This window comes from Mobula birostris, chromosome 1, assembly GCF_030028105.1.
Source record: "Mobula birostris isolate sMobBir1 chromosome 1, sMobBir1.hap1, whole genome shotgun sequence".
Lineage (NCBI taxonomy): Eukaryota > Metazoa > Chordata > Chondrichthyes > Myliobatiformes > Myliobatidae > Mobula > Mobula birostris.
In genome coordinates, this window is record NC_092370.1 from 167594111 (window position 1) to 167602628 (window position 8518).

The following is an 8518-nucleotide window of genomic DNA, read 5'->3' on the forward strand; positions in this document are numbered from 1 at the left end:
GTCTGAGTGTGCTCTTGTCATTTTCTGTTACCTTATGGATATTAGTGTGGTATAAGGCTATCAATTTCGAAAAAAAAATGCTTCATTAAGACTAGTGAGTTGCTACAACCTTAATAAAATACAACATGCGAGGTGAACTACCTATTGTAGCACTTGTTTGCACCAGTTTAAATAAGGTTATACTGTCTCAATAAATAGTCATATTTTCTTAATGCTCAATGTCTAAGTGAGTTAGAGTGATACCTAACTAGAATAGTATAGGAAAATGCACAACACATTGCACGTAACAATATTTGAAAATATCTCTTGACTTACAAAATCTCTCTGACGGTGGTATCTGAAAAGAGGATGCTGTCTAAATTGCATGCTATCTTGGACAATGTCTCCCATCCACTGCATAATGTACTGGTTGGGCACAGGAGTACATTCAGCCAGAGACTCATTCCACCGAGATGCAACACCGAGCGTCATAGGAAGTCATTCCTGCCTGTGGCCATCAAACTTTACAACTCCTCCCTAGGAGGGTCAGACACCCTGAGCCAATAGGCTGGTCCTGGACTTATTTCCTGGCATAATTTACATATTACTATTTGACTATTTATGGTTTTATTACTATTTAATTATTTATGGTGCAACTGTAATGAAAAACAATTTCCCCCGGGATCAATAAAGTATGATTTATGACTATGACTATGAAACATCCATTCACTTGTCGAATTCAGCTGACACTACCGCACTGACACACTACTGACACTGACACTTGACATCTTTTGAATTTATTTAATTTTGATGTAGACAATCTGATCAACAGTCTCACCAACATTGTATCAAAGAACCTGGGTGTGCCTAGACTGGGTCACACATGGTATTGGCTGGTTTGATGAAGGTATTCGGGGAACTGAGGGCATCAGTGCATCTTGGGCAGTGAGGAAAACATTTTAGCTTAATTTTTGTGATAATCTGCTAAATAAGGTTACTTTAAAATGAACAAGCAAGATACATGCAGATGTGCAGTCTGTGTGTAAAAGCTTGGAAAAGAATGAAAGTGTAACTTCCCATACAGATTTGAGTAGCAACAATCAGTTATAACTCATTTGCCATAATTATCATTTTCCTTTGAATCTAAGTATTGTTGTGTCATTTCCCGTCCTTACTTTCCTTGTGAATTTGCTTTAAACAATCTGGTTCATTACCACAAAAGATGTATCTGGCAGGAGGAATACCTTGTCTTTGAATTTGAAAGCAAAATGTATACAGCTGAGAAAGGATTAATTATTTCAGAGAATTGAAAATACCACAGCATCTTTAGGGGCTGGCTCAAAGGACCAAATTTTCTCCTTTGCTATATATCTATATTGCCCAATAAATTCAGCATCATAGCACTTTAATCAGTTATTCCAAAACATCATTGCAAAAACCTGTATGTAAATCTAGTATGCAAATAAGAAAACTGAATAATAAATTATGCTAATCGGATGTAATATGCATATAGATTTTTTTAAATTGCAGGTTAAACTTCCATCATAACACAGATAAATTCAATTGTAACTGGGACTTCCATTAGTCATATTAAAATAACATCAGATTTATGATGATTGGTAAAATCGTAGTGTTATAGAGTACTACAGCACAGAAACGGGCTCCTGGCTTAACTAATCTATGTGGAACTTTTGTTCTACCTAGTCCTCTGCTGAGTGTTTTCTATTCATTTTAAAATACAAATTTGCAACCACATATTTGTATGTAGGATGCTGCTAGACCCGCTGAGTTCCTCAGCAGACTAGTCGTTGCAGTAAGTATTCTGCAAATGTGAACAGCTGAAAAAAGTTTTAACAATTTCATGGAGCTTTCTATTCCACTGACTGTTAACCACTCCATCTAGTCTGAAAACTGTGATCAACCTCTTTACAGCTATTGTTATTTTTTCCCATTTCAGATTCAAGAAAATGGAGGTAAAATGCTTGATTTGCATTTGTAAGTGCCCTGCACTCCAATGTTTATAGTGTAATTGACTGTCAAGGGGGCAACTGTAGCAAATATATACATCTGTGTTCTGGAGGTTCAAGGAGCATGTCAGTAATGTGTTCATTTGTTGAATGACAGCAAAAGATCATAGCTTCAATAAACAGCGAATTAAATTAGAGGTGCAATTAAAACATGAAAAATTAATTGTAAGGAATTTATCATCAAGCACTCTCTTTGGTAAAAATGCTTCACCTGGAAAACCAAAAAGAGTACCATTTTTAGTTGTGAAAAGTAAATCTACAATTCTATCACAGCTTTATTTCTCATATCAAATTATTTGTTTACTTTAAGATTCCATTTGTTGATGTAATCATAGGATTTGAATGCATATTGTGAGCTAAATTATATTGACTATAGTCAATATTCCCAAGGGGAATGTTCCAGTGTTCACTTACATGCTGGACCCAGAGCAGATCCCCTGAAATGATAACATCGGGGTATTTAAAGTTGCTGAACCTCCCTGCTGCCTCTGATCCCTTGATGAGGACTGAGTAACGAACCTCCAGTTTCCTCTTCCAGAAGTCAATAATCAGCTCCTTGGCCTTGTTGACATTGAGTAAGAGGTTGTTATCATAGCACCACTCAGCTGGATATTCAATCTGCCTCCTATAATCTGATTTGTTACCACTTTTGACTTGGCCAATGACAGTGGTGTCATCAGCAAACCTAAATATGGCATTGGAGCTGTGCTTAGCTTCACAGACATAAGTATAAAACAGATAGAGAAGGAGGTTAAACACACAGCCTTGTGGTGCACCTGTGCTGATGGAGATTGTGGAGGAGATGTTGTTGCCAATCCAAACCAACTGGGCTCTGCAAGGGAGGAAATCGAGGATCTAATTGCATAAGGAGGAATTGAGGCCAAGATCTTGAAGCTTATTGAGGATGTTAGTATTAAATGCTGAGCTGTGATCGATAAAGAGCATCCTGATTATGCATCGTAAGAAATGGAACTTACGAAATGCTCCTTGTGGCAGAATAAATTTAATGACTGAGTGCTGAACAAGGTAGCTCCATTCATCATCTTCAAACACTACTAGTAAGAAAACGGGATTGTTGTAACCTCTTTTGGATGCTATTGGAGCTCCAAAATGCCTTCCTGGCACAAACTCTGGACAAAGTGCTTTGTGTGCCATTTTGGTAGATGTTGTACGTGTGACTAAATATAGTCGGGAAGAAACAGGAAGCATATGTAGGCTTTCGGAAGCTAAAATCAGATAGGGCCCTTGTGGAATATAAAGGTAGCAGTAAAGTGCTTCAAACAGCCAGTTAGGAAGGTCACAAAGGGCCGTGAAATGCCCCTGCTGAGCAGGACCCAGGAGAATACCAAGGCATTTTAAAATTGTATTAAGAAAACAAGGATAATTAAGGACAGGGTAGATCCACTCAAGAATAAAAGAATGGGTTTATAGTTGGATTCAGAGCAAATATGTTATTTATGTCAGTATTTAATGAGGAGAAGGATTTTGAGGATACTTAAACAAATTGGGGCATACTAATGTGTTGGGACATTTTGAGTTTAAGGAGGAAGTAGTGCTGGGTTGTCTGAAAGGCATTAAGGTGGGTAAACCAATCAGGACAATGGCATATATCCTATACTACTGAAAGGATCAAGAGGTTCAGATTCAGATTTATTTATCACATGTATATAGAAACATACAGTGAAATGTTCTGTTTGCATTAACAACCAACGCACCTAAGGATGTGTTGAGACAACCCGCAAGTGTCACCACGCATTCTGGTGCCAACATAGCATGCCATCAGTGCCCGGTAGAACAACAGGGAACACAGCAAAACAGAACAACAGCAGAACGAGCCCCTTTTCCCTCCCACCCACCCAAACACAGGCACTCCTCCAACTCCAGGACAGGACTCCATCTTAATTCTTCTGTCTCCAGGCTTTGACGTCCAGACTTCAGATCAACCTTTGGGCTTTGAACCTCCGTATCAAACCCCAGGCTAGCTGGTGATGGGACCCCAAAGTCCAAACTGGAACTCTGGGCTCGCTGGCTGACCAGTTCTTATGCCTGTATCCTCACCACATGCAAAAGTACTGTCCCTCAAGTTCACAACCAGTGGCTTCTCGTTGTGTGGATGATAGTAAGTGACCTTATTTTCATTGTTACTGTCTTGCAGAGCAGCTACCAGCAACTGCTTCAGGTATACTGACCTTCTCTTTAAGAGATACCGGGTAGCTTTAACTGGTAGGGGCCACTCACATTATCGGCTTCGATCAGAAGCACCTAGGCAATGAAAGAATAAGCAGTGGGATGGGATTTAAAAAAAACTGCAAATGCTCTAAGTTACAAGAAAGGTTAATAGTGACTGGCTGCAAAGCCATTGAAATGCACAGACTACACTAAGTTGGCATACTGCCTGCATTGCAATTAATGGATGCAGTTTGCCTGCAATTGCAAGCCCCTACATCTGCTTTCACAGGCTTGTAAAGTCATCCCCAAAAACACTTCATTAAAATAAAAAGCTATTGAGTGGATATACTTGTATGGATTAAATCATCCAAGCACAAAGTTCCTCTACAAGTACAAAGAAGAGAGGTAGCTGACACTCTCATCTGAACTGTATTGCAGCATGATATTCCCATAACCCTTACATCTTCCAGTTCACTATAACATCATTCTTACTGCAGTAACATTGGTTCTTTGCATCACTTGTTGTGGGTCAAGTTTTGCTGTAAACTATTTGGCATGTAGACTGAACACGGAGAACACACAATAAATTCCCAGCATTGCTTAGCTTAAGCAAACAACTGAACAGTTTTTGAGTTTTGACAACTGAATAGCACAAGCCAGCAAGCTGATCAGACACCCAACTCAAGAAATGCAAGCGATCTATGAGGAATTGTATTCATGCAGAAACAGAACAGTTACTGGCCAGGGGGAAACTGTTTTCCAATATGAATATTTGCATTCTGAAAGGTAACATTATCACCCTATATGGGATGCAACCTTAATTGTTGTCATCTAACATAATTACACATTTGTTACAATATTATTTGTCTTCAAACATCTGTCAACAATGGACACAATTTCTACAAGCTGGATATCAGCCAACTATGACAAGACAAGTCATAGCCTGTCCATCACTTCTCTCTGCAAAAACAGATCATTCTTTTATGCCCGTTCTCTCCTCTTCTCCATGAAGGAAAGATTGTTTCTGACAGTCTTCATAGCGACCTTCTCATTTCGTCCTTTCTTTCCCATAGGCTTAATTTGAAGAGAAATAGTTCACTGAAACCATAATCTTATATTTGATGCCAATTTTATTTGAACTGCTTCAGTGACAAAAAAAAGTTAAATTGCTGAACTTTTGAGTGTGTTAATAAATTACAAGCAGATTTTGAAATTAAGCTTCCACATGCCATCAAGCAAGTTCATGGATAAAGCTCTTAGTTGATAAACAACTTACTGGCAAGTTCTTAAGTTTCCCAACTAATGTTTATAAGAAAAAAAGGCAGTAATTAAACTATCTTAATCCATCTGTTTGAAAAGAAAGATCTCCTGTCACATCCTGTCCCCACAAAATGATATACGTCTATTTTAAGAATAAATTGCTCTTGGTGTGAAGAAATTATTTCTGATCTCATTTCTAAATTCAGCATTCACAAGTGAGAGCCAAGGACACTTTTTTCCAATGGTATTGCTTATCTTAAAATAATGCTCCCGGTTTGTCCTCTTAACCCTTTTTAGCATTACTGTGCTCTCAAATAATTTTTGAATGATAAAGGAGGATAAAAGGAATGTCACAGGAAAATGTGCATTGAGATCCTGATGCACAGTTTCTGCCCATTTGACCATATGTGGGCCACAATCAGGATTCATAGTGTGATCCATCAACATGATTTCACCAATAAACTATTGCAGGTTTTCACCAATAAAACAGAGGAGGCATTCTATGTTTCAGAGAAGCCATAGCAGCTCATTTATAGATCAAAAACTGAACATAAAATGCACTTAAAGAACTCGTTATGTAATTACATCAGTCAGACCAGCCTCTTAAAGAGAAACCCCAACTCAATGTTGGGGTTGTGAATTGTATACATTTCCACCAATTATGTTACATGACACATGCACCCCCACCCCCCCCACATTGTGAGCCCATTTGGAGCTCGGATGAGCTGCCTGGCTTGGGTACTATGTTCCAAGGGTGGAGGAACAGCAGGTTCCTCTGGCTCCAGAGGTGTGTTGGCACTTATGGTCAAGTTGTGATGGCAGCAGAATCCTCCAAATGTTGGTGGGCCAGTTTAAGGCAATGTACCCAAATACATTCAGCTTTACCCCTCTTATCTGTGATAAAAGTTTTTTCTCCCCTTTCCAAAATGCAGAACAGGCCATTGTAAGGGGGCCTAAGGGGATGCTGATGTGCGTCATGGCGGACGAAAACAAACGAGGTGAAATGTAGGTCAATCTAAACCCAAGAATGCTGTCTGCCATGATGCGAGGTCGGAATAAGTGAAAAGGAATTGAATTTACTGAGGAAGGAAGGACACTATAGAGAGGCTGACTAGGCGGTCATGGCATCAGGAATGAAATCACCTGGTACTTGTAATGGCTGCTCATATACCAACTCTGCCACAGACAACTGCAGGTCCTATTTTCCAGCAGTTCTGAGCTGCAGCAGGACCCATGGGAGATGGCCATGTCAACATTCATCAGTTAAGGAAGCCCTCAGAGAAGCCTTTAAGGAATGGTGAAACCACATGTATAGGCACTTGGACTGCATGTGATGCGCTGTGGTGTGATGCAGCTTAACTCTGATGTTCTCGGCCATCACAACCCAGACACTTGATATGAATTGGGGATGAGCTCTGGACACCTGGTGGAACGGTCCACCAGGAGGTAAGAAGGTGCGTGAAACTGCGGTCGGGGGTCGGGTGGGGGAATAGGACCAGCAAGTCCACACTGACAGTCAAACCGTCACTCTGGGACCTCAAAAGGTGCCAACAATGCCTTATCATAATGGTTAATTTTTGCCCACCGGGAGTCCACACAGGCCTCTGTCCAATCACACATATCCTTTCGTAGGCTGTGCCACAGAAACATAAGTGCAACCATTTTCTGTGAGGCCTTCCAGCCCAGATGTGGGAGGCCATGTATGGAGTCAAAAACAGCCTGCCTCCAGTTTGTGGGCACAATGGGGCAAGGGCGACTGGTTGAGACACCGCACAGGATAAACATCCCACCTTCCCCAAACTTGCCAACAGCAGGCCTGTGACTGCTGTTCTATGAGCCTAGATCCTTTGGATCAGTAGCCAGGTCAGCTACCATGCTGGCATCATCAACCCTTATGTGTACAGCCTCAATGGCTGGCTGTGAAGAGGCAATCAGCCACGGTATTGTTTTCCCCCTGATATGTTGTATATCAGTTGTGAACTGGGATATGTAGGCCAGGTGGCACTGCTGCCTTGCGGACCAAGGGTCTGATATTTTGGCCATCTCATGTATGAGGGGTTTGTGGTCAACGGACACTATGAAATGGTAACTCTCTAGAAGGAAACAAAAATGGTAGGCATAGGCAGATAGATAGAGACCGAGAAGCTCATGGCTGGTGGCTGAAGAAGGCGAGCGGCAACCACACGCCTCCGACCAACTGGTTGTGCACACCACCCACAGCATAGCATGCAGCGTCAGTAGTAATGCTTATGGGTGTGTTGGGAGCGGGTGCCCCAGTAGGGTTATGTTAGAATGAGCTTGGTTGGTAGCATCAAGTGCCCCGGTCATGTCCACTGACCAGTCAAGCACTTGATTAGGGGTATGTCTTTAAGCACACTATACGGGGGAGCATAAGTTCAGCAGCTTGCGGAATGAAGATGTGATAGAATTTCACCTTACCTAAAAACTCCTGTAGTTTTTTAGCAGTGTGGGGGTGATGGGAAATCCATAATAGTGGCTACTTTTGATGGGTGGAGTTTCACACCTTCTGTGGAGATGCGATGGCCAAGAAAGTCAATGGTTGACAACTCAAACTGGCATTAAGCAGGGTTAGTAATCAACCCGTGTTTGCTTAAGCGCTTGAAAAGCATGTGGAGATGGAATACGTGTTTGGATTGGGATGCTGTGGCAATAAGTATGTCACATAGGTAAACAAAAAGAAAATGTAAGCTTTTTAATACAGAGTCCATCAGCCATTGGAAAGGCTGTGCTGCATTTTCAGACCAAGCAGCGTGAAGAGAAACTCAAAGAGGCCGAATGGGGTTATCACAGCTGTTTTGGGAATGTTCTACAAGTACACAGGCATCTAATAGCAGTTCCTTATTAAAATAACTTCGGAGAAAAATTAACTTTCTGGCTAAACATACTGCAAAGTCTTGGATGTGTGGGACCAGGTAATAATCGAGGGAGGTGACCTTGCTATACTGCCAGTACTTGCCACACGGGTGGCAACCACTATTGGACTTAGGGACCATGTGGAGGACCAAAGCCAGGCTAGACCTCCGCTCGGTGCAGGTTTCCTGTGTGAGCAAAGGCTGTTGGTC